This window comes from Gracilinanus agilis, chromosome 2 (assembly GCF_016433145.1).
Source record: "Gracilinanus agilis isolate LMUSP501 chromosome 2, AgileGrace, whole genome shotgun sequence".
NCBI lineage: Eukaryota > Metazoa > Chordata > Mammalia > Didelphimorphia > Didelphidae > Gracilinanus > Gracilinanus agilis.
Window position 1 is genome coordinate 472,634,575 of NC_058131.1, and position 11,331 is coordinate 472,645,905.

Genomic DNA, 11,331 nt, shown 5'->3' on the forward strand with positions numbered 1-11,331 from the left:
TTTCCTTCTATTTTTTCAGTCTTTTGACTTTGTTTTATTTGTTCTTGTTGTCTTGAGAGATCATTAGCTTCTAGCTGCTCAATTCTAGCCTTTAGGGACTGGTTTTCAGCTATAATCTTTTGGTTTTCGGCTATGATCTTTTGGTTTTCGGCCATAATCTTCTGGTTTTCAGCTATAAGCTTCTGGTATTCCTTTTCAATCTGGTCATTTCTGGTGTTCAATTTGCTTATCAGTTCATTTGGTTTCTGAGCCTCACTTTCCAGTTGCAAGATTCTACCTTTTAAACTGTTATTTTCTTGCCAGATCTCTTCCATTTTCCTCAAAATCTCAGTTTTGAACTCTTCCATAGCTTGTGAGGAGTTTTCCTTATTTGAGTAGGGTCCAGATGCTTGTTTGTTCTCCTCCTCTGTTTGCTCGGTTGTCTGGATTTTCTCTGTGTAAAATTTGTCGAGTGTTAAAGACTTCTTTTTCTTGTTGTTAATCTTTCTCTTCTGAACTTCCTGAGACTGCGTAGCCATCTTTAGCCCAGCAGCTTCTCAGGTTTATCCTTGGGCTCAGGGTCTGTCTGCAGTCAAGCCCCCTGGTGGATCCCCTTGCTTGATCCTCTGCCGGAGGTTTTCTTTACAAGTCTCAGGGCACTGCTTCCACAGTCGTACACCAGTCTGCCTCCACCCATGCCTCCTCGGAGCCTGAGCTCTGGGCCCGCCTGAGCTCTGCTCCCGCACTCTGCGCCCTAAGCCCACGCTCAGATTTCGGGTGCGTTCTTTGGCTTTTTGGGGTCCCAAATCTTGCTGCTCTCAGGAACAGGCCCCGGAGCTGCCAATGACTCGATGGGTGCCCCAAACTTGCTCTATTTCTTTTTAGCTGGCCTCAGTGCTACAGGTGTTGTGTGTGGAGGGGGTGGGGGTGGGGTGGTTGCTCAGCCTGCGATTTAGTGAGAGCTGTTTCACCCCTTTACAGCATAGAAATGCCTCGATTCCACGTACCTTCCATGCTGTGCCCTGTTGTGGGGTTCCTCCGTTCGTCTGGACTTGTTTTTATGTCCCCTTGAGGAGTTTTGTGTGTTTCGGTCAGGAGAGATTAAGAGCTGCTTCTTACTCTGCTGCCATCTTAACCCAGAACCGATGGGGTCCCATCACTGCACTTTTGCAAAGATTTGGCACCTACTGAATTTGCAAAGATTTGGCACCTACGGTATATCTAAAAAGCATGACAAAAGAGTAAGAATTTTACAACTAAAACATGTTATATTTCATAAACTAAAAGATTAAAAGGTCCTCATTTTACAAATTTTAAATCCAGCAAATAAACTCTAGGGAAATTAGAGAATTTATCAGAGGCAAAATTGTTTCCCTTCAAGTACCTGGACATGATATTGAAGTGAATATTTAAGAACAACATTTTAAATACATATTTGCCTTAATGAATACAAACAACTTCCAAACTAGGCGAAATTTTTAAAAGTCTAAAATTGTAAAAACGTAATGAAAATAAACAGAATGCTGTTGGAATAGAATGAATTATGTCATCCATTTCATCTTGTTTGCTATTAGGGTTGTCTCATAGATGCTTTCAGTGAACCTAGAGAAAATGAGATGACAACCCAAAACTTTTGCCCAATTACAAAAATCTATAATCTTATCCACTTGTACAATGATCTAATGAATATTAAAGATAAAAGAATGATAGAATGGCATCCTATCTCAGGATTATTTCTGAACTCCACTAATCATAAGATGAAAAGAACAAGAATGACATTAACAATAACTGACACATATTATCCTTTAAGGTTTGCAGAATACTCATACATTTATTACCTCTTCTGATACATTCCTAATGGTTAAACACTCTACTTCATCTCTAGTGTTATGTCCTTTGAAGCCTAGAGGATAAGATGAGAGTTGAATCGAAGAAAGGGCAAGATTCTGGTAAACTGGATCATTATGGTTTTTTTTTAAAGAAGCCAAAGGGCAATTAATTACATGTCATTTTTCAGTCTCGTAACTGCTGAGCTTCCTTCATATAGATATTACACTTTGGAAATCTAAATAAAATAAAAAACTAAATAAGCTGAAAATTAAAAACAAAAAAATGTCAAGCCAAGTAACTGCAACTTGTGGTTTTCCTTTACCTTTATTCCCAGATTCAATATTATTCTCATTCAGCATAAAGGAGAAAAATAGACAGCCAAGAGGACTGAACTTGAGTGGATTGAGGGAGGGTAGGGTCGTGAAGTAGAAAGTATTCTTTGAACCAAATCAAAGTAAATGAGACAAAATATGGGGCTAAAAAACTTTCCAGCAGGGATGATGGACCATCACTGTGATAAACTCTCTGAATAATCCTAAAGAAAGCCCAGTGCTTCGTAGGGAGTAAATGGACATCCAAGCATGCTGCCATTAAAGATCTTGTCTTTTAAGAAACTCCAAACAGCCAAATCCAACAGAAGCAACCCATGCTTCAGCAGATAGGAAGCCAGGGAAGTGAGCTAAGACTTACACTAATCACCTCTTGATGTTACTAAAGTGTAAAGAAAAGCTTTTTGGGTTCACATGAAAGGACTTTTAGGTCTCAGGCAAGACATAGTAAGGTGAGAATGTGGAGCACAGCTAATTGCATACTTTAATTTAGGGAGAAGAAGCCTCGAAAGCAGGAGCCTCCTGGAGATCCTTAAGGACCACATTAAAAGAATTTGCATGCAATCTGCATATGCCTACACAGAAGACAGGTTGGTGTGGGGAGGGAAATGACTTGCAGTTAGGAAAAGATCCTAGATCTTTATCTTAGTTCCAGCACTTTACTGATAGTGTAACTTCGGCTTAAATTTTTTCAGCCTCCATTTCCTCATCTGAAAAATGAGATGAATGATACACTTCATAGCTCTCCCATAAGAATATTGATAAGACAGATCATGGTAAATTTTAAAGTGATATATAAATATGAGTTATTATTTTTACATTGATTATGTGGTTAATTCAAGTCATTTTCATGTTAATGTTTGATTATCATTACCAATAAACTAGTTGTTTTGTGATAACTTTTTGATTTGTTTCATCCCTTCATGATCATTACCTGCCTAATAATGAACTTGGAACCAGGAGGAACCCTTACTTCAAATCTAACCTTGGACACTTGTTAGTTATATTACCCTTGGCAAGTCACTTAATCTCAATCTGCCTCAATTTCCTCAACTGTAAAATGAAGATAATAATAGTACTTGCCTGCTTGGGTTGCTATGGGGAAGCACTTTGTAAACTCTAAAGCACTATGGGAATGATAGCTTTCATCATTATTATCTTATGATATTCCAGTACATCAGAGGGTAAAGAGAGCCAAAAATGGGAAGAGAGAGGAAAAGGTGCAATGAGGAATGTTAAGCTCTTTTTTCAGGCCATGGTCATGAATGTCCCTTGGGCTCATATGGTGAATGTGTTTCAGGAATTTCATCTAAGAATCAAGACAGAAGAGCTAGGAGTCCAGATTGATTGAGCCACTGCCAGAATTTGCTATTGACTCATGACAGGTCGATTAGAACAACCTGTACCTCAGTTTCTCTGTTATCTTTAGGTGATGCTAATCTACCACTTAAGAGTAAAAGAGATTTTAAATAAGAAAAAAATCTTTTAAAGAAAGATAATAAGCACACATACATGCACATGTATACATATGCACAAATACACATCCCTAACTACTGGCTTATGGTTATAGAGATGTGTCAGAAATTTCTTCTGGACACTGAGGAAAATGTTGAGCTCTTTAGGTGAAATACAATGCCTCAGAATGTTTTTAAAGACTCCAGTTATATAGAGAAGAAAATGACATGTTATCACAGAGCTTGAAGAGGTCCTAGAGATGATCTTACATCATCAGATTTAATAGACCGCATAACAAACAAGGGGCAGCTGGGTGGCTCAGTGGATTGAGAGCCAGGCCTAGAGGCTGGAGGTCCTAGGTTCAAATCTGGCCTCAGACACTTCCAGCTGTGTGACCTTGGGCAAGTCACTTGACCCCTATCGCCCACCCTGTAAAAACTACATCTGCTAAAGAAACTGCAACCTAAAATAGGGGCAGCTGGGCTAGCTCAGTGGATTGAGAGCCAAGCCTAGAGATGAAAGGTCCTAGGTTCAAATCCGGGCTCAAACACTTCCCAGCTGGGTGACCCTGAGTGACCCATTGCCTACTGGTTGTGGCCCTATGCTCCTAGAATGGAGTCCCAGGATAAAAAAAAATAATAACAAATATAGCACCAAGCCTGGAGTCAGGAAGAATCATCTTCTTGATTTTGAATCTGGCCCCAGATACTTATTAGCTCTGTGACTCTAGGCAAGTCACTTAACCCTGTTTTCCTCGGTTTCATCATGTATAAATGTGCTGGAAATGGCAAACCACTCCAATATCTTTGCCAAGAAAATCCCAAAAGGGATCATGAAAAGTCAGACATGACTGAAACAGCTCAACAACAATGAATCCCAAAACATGACAGGGTCTGGTGTTCACAATTCTGAAATTCCTTGAACAAATTTTGTCCAGTTGATGCTCAATGATACAAAATAAAATTAGGGACAAAATTTCGCCCCATCTTTCTTTCTTCCTTTTCTATTTAGCATTGGCTTAAACTAGCAACCAACTCTCTAAATAATTCACTGAAGTAGGTACCTGGGATGGCCCTTATCACAGACACATGGAATCCCCTCACTTGAAGTATTTCTACCTTTTTACTCTGTCTGGGCTGTCTAGCTCCCCACAATCCATCAGTTTCTGGGCTTACAGAGAAGGATCACTACAACGTGGCTACATCTCAAACTCTCTCAAAGTCTTAAGGAAGTCCATGTTGTGGGGACAATTTATTCCCACACACGGACTCATCTCTGACCCTCCTGAAACTCTCCCAGTGTGCTTGTTTTTACATGTCAGTCTACCACAATGATGACACTGACACTTCATATATATAAAATATTTATTTAGAAATTGGACAAAAAGTACATGAATATTCAATACATCACAGTCACTCAATATAAGCAAATTAAGATTAATCAGTGCATCACAGTCCACACATAAACCTGGATAACACTCTCCCACAAATGCGCACAGTATTCCAGGGGAAGAGGAAACATGTATGTATAAAAACCTAGCAGGGAAACACATAAATGAATGCCCATGTATATATTTGGAACAACTCACAACTCTGGACAGCAAGTCTTAATATCCTTAGTCTCTTTATTCATAATAGATGCCACACAAGCACACTTCTCTGCTAAATGCTCCCCTTCTGAGTCTCATCACTCTTCTGTTGGGCAAATCTGTTCCACTTTCAAACTGATAAAACAGTGGCATATCATTTTCCCTTCCAATCACCCTTTAAAATGGAATTGAGGAAGTGTTACTCTATGGTCATGATAAGCAATTCCCTTATTCCAGAAAACTGCAAAGCTTTTAAGATTGGCAAAATGGGCAATACAAAGAAAACCAGCCAGCCCTCAACTGGATGCTACATTGTCCAATAAGCTCCTTCCAAAAGCAAAGCAGAACTCACAGCAAAACTCCTCAGGTTGTTTGTCTATGCAAAGCACACAAGCTCAGCCAGATAGTCACTCAGCAGCTTCTTGTGTCATGTAATCAGTTTTAAACAGCAAAGCAGAAAAAAAGAGTCTGGATTTCCCTCTGCAATTCTTTTCCTTTTTTTTTTTTTTTAAACCTTTACTTTCCGTCTAAGAATTAGTATTAGGTATCAGTTCCAAGACAGAAAAGTGGTAAAGCTAAGAAGTATTTGAGGCTGCATTTGAACCCAGGACCTCTCATCACCAGGCCTAGTTCTCTATCCTCTGAGCCAACTAGCTGTCTCCTCTTTTCCTTTTCAAACCAAGCAGGGACTATAGAGAACAATCATGTACCTTTCAAGAGTTTTAACTTTCTTGGACTGGCTAGGAAGCTAAAGAGCAAGGGATAGAATTCATCCAGGGCAGCTAGGTGGCAAGTGGATAAAGTACTAGACCTGGAATCAAGAAGACCTGAATTTAAATCTATCCTTAGATACTTATTAGCTGTGTGGGCAAGTTGTTTAACCCTGTTTGCCACAGTTTCTTCATCCTTAAAATGAGCTGGAGAAGGAAATGGCAAACCACTCCAGTATCTTTGCTAGGAAAACCCCATGAAGAGTTGAACATGACTGACTCAACGATACTGAATTCATTTGTCTTCTAGTGACCTTCAGCTTTTCTCCAGCTAGTCAATGGCTTCAGGACCCGGATCCAAAGTCTTCCCATAGGCTGACTACGCTTGCTAGTGTCTTCTCTCTCAGTTCCTGCTACCCTCTCACCTCTTCTCCTCCTGCCTCTGCTCTAGCTGGACTGGTCAACACATTCAATGGTTCAAATTGGTCTCCTGATGCTCAGTGACTCCTCTGTCTCTTATCTCATACATTTTATCTTTCTGTTAGCTCTGAAACCAGTAATCTTTATTAGTTTACAATAGTTATTTTGTTTATTACTTTGTGAGTTTTAACCGCTCAAGCCCTAAAATGCAAATGAACTGGGGGACCAGAATTCCCTGCAAACTTAGTCATTACTCTGTCCTCTAACAAGTCCTTTGAGTCCTCTACTTAGTCCTCCTTTGTGTCTAACATTTTAATGGACTATGTTTATCTACTCTTTAATTATGTATATCCATTTTTGTAAATAGAAAGGGTTTTTTTATCCCTTCCTACAACCAAACTGTTTACAGTGAAAGAGTAGCACTTTATGTTCTTTGCAATTTAACTTAAAATATTTTATGCAAAAGGTAATTTTATTGAAAAGAGTCTGACAGTTCCCTTCAACAAACAAAAAAAACTCACGCAAAAATGGTCAATATCTTAATGTCAGGATGCAAATAACTTTTGAGACAAAGAGAAATCTGTTTTTTTTCTAGGCTGTACTCCACTGAACCATACATAGAGCTGGGCTTTTAAGAAAAGAGTCCCTATTTTCACAGGGTCTGTAAACAACATATAAACTCCCTGAAATACAAAGAAGCTCAGCAAGTATCCACTGATCCTCAACAGAGAGAATCACTTGAATTCCATGAACTAAAAACAAACTGTCCATAAATTGTACACATCATGGAGGGTATTTCAGTTATTAAATGATTAAATTGTCTAATCTCAGGAGCCAGGATTTTGATGTTGCAAAGTACAGAATATTTCTCCTGGGACCATGCTGAAGGAAGCCTATCTACTAAAAGAACCACAGAAATGAAAGACGTTATTAATAAATCAATGACAGGAAAATGAAAATGGAAGCAAATGAATCAAGTTGGCTGATTGAGTCACAGATTAAAACCAGAACATCCATTGATGCTGTAGGTGCCTTAACAAATATGGTTGTGGGATCAGGTGGTCTTTCATACTAATACTTGGAATAATGAAGCTTCAAAAAGGATTGAACCATTAATCAATTTTTAACAAGGTGTTTGGTACCTCCTCCAAACAATAGGAGTCATATTTTCATTATGTTTTGTTTATTTTTGCCTTTTCTCTGAAGGTAGCAGAAGATTCAAGGAATAAAAAATTGCTACCTCATTTTGGTTCCATAGCATGGTATAGGCAAACAGCTAATTTAGTGTTCAACTTGTGTTTTGATTCTTACCAGCTGAAGTCACTGTACTGAACTTAATTGATGTCAAAGCCAAGCCAATAAATTTTGTCCTAAACAATACCAAAGAGCTTCCCTAATGAGAAAACTCAGTCTCTGCTTTAGCACTCTTTCCTTTTATTATGTGCATTGATTTTAATTTTTTTATTAAAGATATTAGCAAAATGTAAGAATTGTGGCTGCAAAACAATTTTCTCTTCTATCACATAATTTCTGCTTTACTTACAAATAAGATGCTTACTTGTGGAAAACAAGACACATTGCAGTACTCCAGGTAGTCATAAATGGAGCAAAACTGGCAAACAATGGTTGGTGACATTCATGTACAAAGAGAGAATAGATATAACTTCAAGGTGTTCCCCCATCAAGGAGAGGTTAAATCTAGGGGTAAGTTAGATAGTTGCCATGGGGATAACAAACATCAAGGTTCAATAAGGGACACTTTAAAAATATTACTTTGATGATTTATTTTAATACTTTCATAAATCCTTGATTTAATTGATATAGATACTGCCTTTGCTGACACAGATCCCACCTCCTTCCTGTCTTTTCATTCAATTCTAATCAGCATTTTCTCATAAACCCTCCATAAAGATTCCATATAATGCACTGGGGACTTTCCCCTTGTTTGCTTACACTCTCAGGGGTGCCAAAAGTACCATTTGAGCTCTCTGTCTATCGCTTCACATTCCCTGTGTATGATGAGGAATTTACCTCCCTTTTTTAGTTATACATAGCATAACTTTGATCATGGTTCTTCTCTTACATCTGGCACACAAACCATAATTGGTAGCATGATTCAACCTACTTATGCTTATCAGATATCTTTTTCATTATCCTTTAAATTACTCAAAATTTTAAATCTTCCTAAATGATGGTATCCTATAATTAGCCATCTTATAGAATCAACTGCACCTTTTGACACTCTTTCCACAAATGTATTAATTCTGCTTTCATTAATGCCTTTGTTTATATAATAATGATTTCTATTTATTTGTTTGTGTTACATTAAAATACATAATCTAGGCATAAAGGGAGATATCATACGCAAATTAGGACAGGGAACTTATTACCTCTCCGATTTATGGATAGGAGAAGAATTTATGAATAAACAGGAAATAGAAAGCATTGTGATATATAAAATGGATAATTTTGAACATCTTAAATTAAAAAGATTTTATACAAATTTTAAAAAATGTAGCCAAGATTGCAACACTGACTTCTAAACAGTTATTTGGCATCATTTTATCCTGGAGGTCATTCTTAGGGGAACCGATTTCCTCTTCTGAATTTTAGCTGATTTAAATTCTTCCTTTAATTTGTGTGTGCGTATGTCTATTATCCATTTTATTGGGCCTTGAGGAATAGCTTTCTGTCTTTCTGAAGCTACTGTTATTGCAATTTGGGCACATATTTCTTCTGATATTTTTGCCTCTGCTCCTTTTATTCCATAATAGTTTTTCATTATATTGGCATTCTTCAATTTGATAATCATTTGGAATGATTTTGAATTTTCTTGTGAAGATTGTTGGAAGTTGTGATTCTTGGAATTTATGTTACTGTTTTTTGGGAGGATGTGGAAGATTTAAGAACGTTTTCAATTTCTCACTTTGCCACCTTTTCCATATGTTAAATATATTAATACCAGGAGAATACTGGTGTTAAAGAGATAGGATTTTATAGCAAATGAGAGCACTTTGGAATGACTGAAAGTGTCACAGTTTCCCAAATGTGGTCTAGCATTATTTCCTCTTCCTGCTCAGTTCTAGTCCCAGCTCCTGGGCCATTTCCTATCCAAGATATACACATTGCCTCACTAGTTCAGTGGGCTGCCTATCCAGCTGTATGCCATAGATAGTCTGGGTAAAATGCATTTTTCTTCCACTTTGCTTTTTGCCACTTTGGATGGTTAGACCATCCAGTTCACTTTGCTGTGAAATGTGCTGACAAAGCTTTGCAGGGTTGCTAAATGTCCACTGAGGATTTGAAAGAATTTCAAATGTACAAAAAAAAACCTTTTCCATTGCTCTTAGAATCAGTACTGTGTATTGGTTCCAAGGCAGAAAAGGAGTAAGGGCTAGGCAATGGAGTTTAAGTGACTTGGCCAGGGTCAAACAGGTAGAAAGTGTCTGAGATCAGATTTGAACCCAGGACCTTCCATCTCTAGACCTGGTTCTCAATCCACTGAGCCAACCAGTTGCACTTAAATGCACATATTTTTAATGCCAGAAAATGTTGCTGTCTATATTACATAGGCAGGGATGTACTGGAGCCAACTCAGGTCTATAAGAGCTGATTGTTAAACTTTTATTGGGAGCATTTGCAGCAAAGTAGTTGTCAAATGCTACACTTGGGGATTGAATCATGCATTGTTTTATTGATTGTCTAGACTTAAGAAAGTAGAGAAAATATTTAAGATACACATTAAGAGGCAGCTACATAGTGTAGTTCAGTGATGGCAAACCTATGACATGAGTCTCAGCACTGATGTGCGTAGCCATTTTTGATGATACGTGGTCACATCGGCCGCATACAGAAAAGTATGCGCTGCATGCCGAGGATGAAATATTTGCTATAGTATAGTGTAGACACTCTGTGCACTATAGATGATAATTCTACCTATATTAATTTACCTATTTTGGTTTATTAAATACAGTTGTATATTAGAATTATACATTTTTGTTATTTAAACTATAAATATTGTGAAATTATGTTTTTTTTCTTGAGGTGACACACCACCTGAGTTATGCTTGGTTTTTTGGTGAATTTTGACACACCAAGCTCAAAAGGTTGCCCATCACTGGCATAGTTGATAGAGTACCAGGTCTGGAGTCAGGGAAACCTGGGTTCAAATTTGGTCTCAGACATTGCATGTGCTGTGTGATTCTGGGCAAGTCACTTAAACCCTGCCGCACTTCTATCTTAGAATTGGCACTAAGACAGAGGGTAGGGTTTTTTTTAATGCAGATTAAACTTAAAACTATATTATATATTCTTTTTTTGGAGAATTGGTATTTGGACAATTTATCAACACATTTCTGAATATATGTATTTATCTTATGAAGCCAACCAGTATATATATATTACAGCAGATAATGAAAGCCTTAATCGGACAGTAATATGCAACAGAAGAAATTTTTGAGCTTAACCTTGGTTCCTTTTCTGATTAGGGCAGGAAACCAAAAGGAAGAGAAGATCATGCTTCTCTGTTTTCAATATATTCATCTTTCCTTACAATAAAATAATATACCATTACATTCATGCATCATAATTTTCTTAATTATTCAGAGTTGGAAGGCATCTGTTTTCTTTCTAGTTTTCTTTGTTGCTATATATCTCTTATCATATATGGGATCTTTGTTATTTCTGTCTTTGATTTCTTTGGAATATAAGTCTAGCAGTAGTAGGACTTCTGGGTCAAAGGATATGAGCATTTTAGACAATCTCTTAGCATAATTTAAAATTGCTTTCCCAAATAGTGGACCAGCTTATAGCTCTATCAACTATGTATCAGTTCATCCTTTTCCCACAGCTCCTCTAAAAGTGATTCTGTTGGCATATCTTTTGTCATCTTTACCATTTTTTTTGAGTGTGAGATGAAACCAGACTTGTTTTTATCTTCATTTGATACTTAATCAAATGAATGAACCTCATACTTTATTTATAGCTTTACAATTTTTTGTCTTTCACCCATATCAAGATC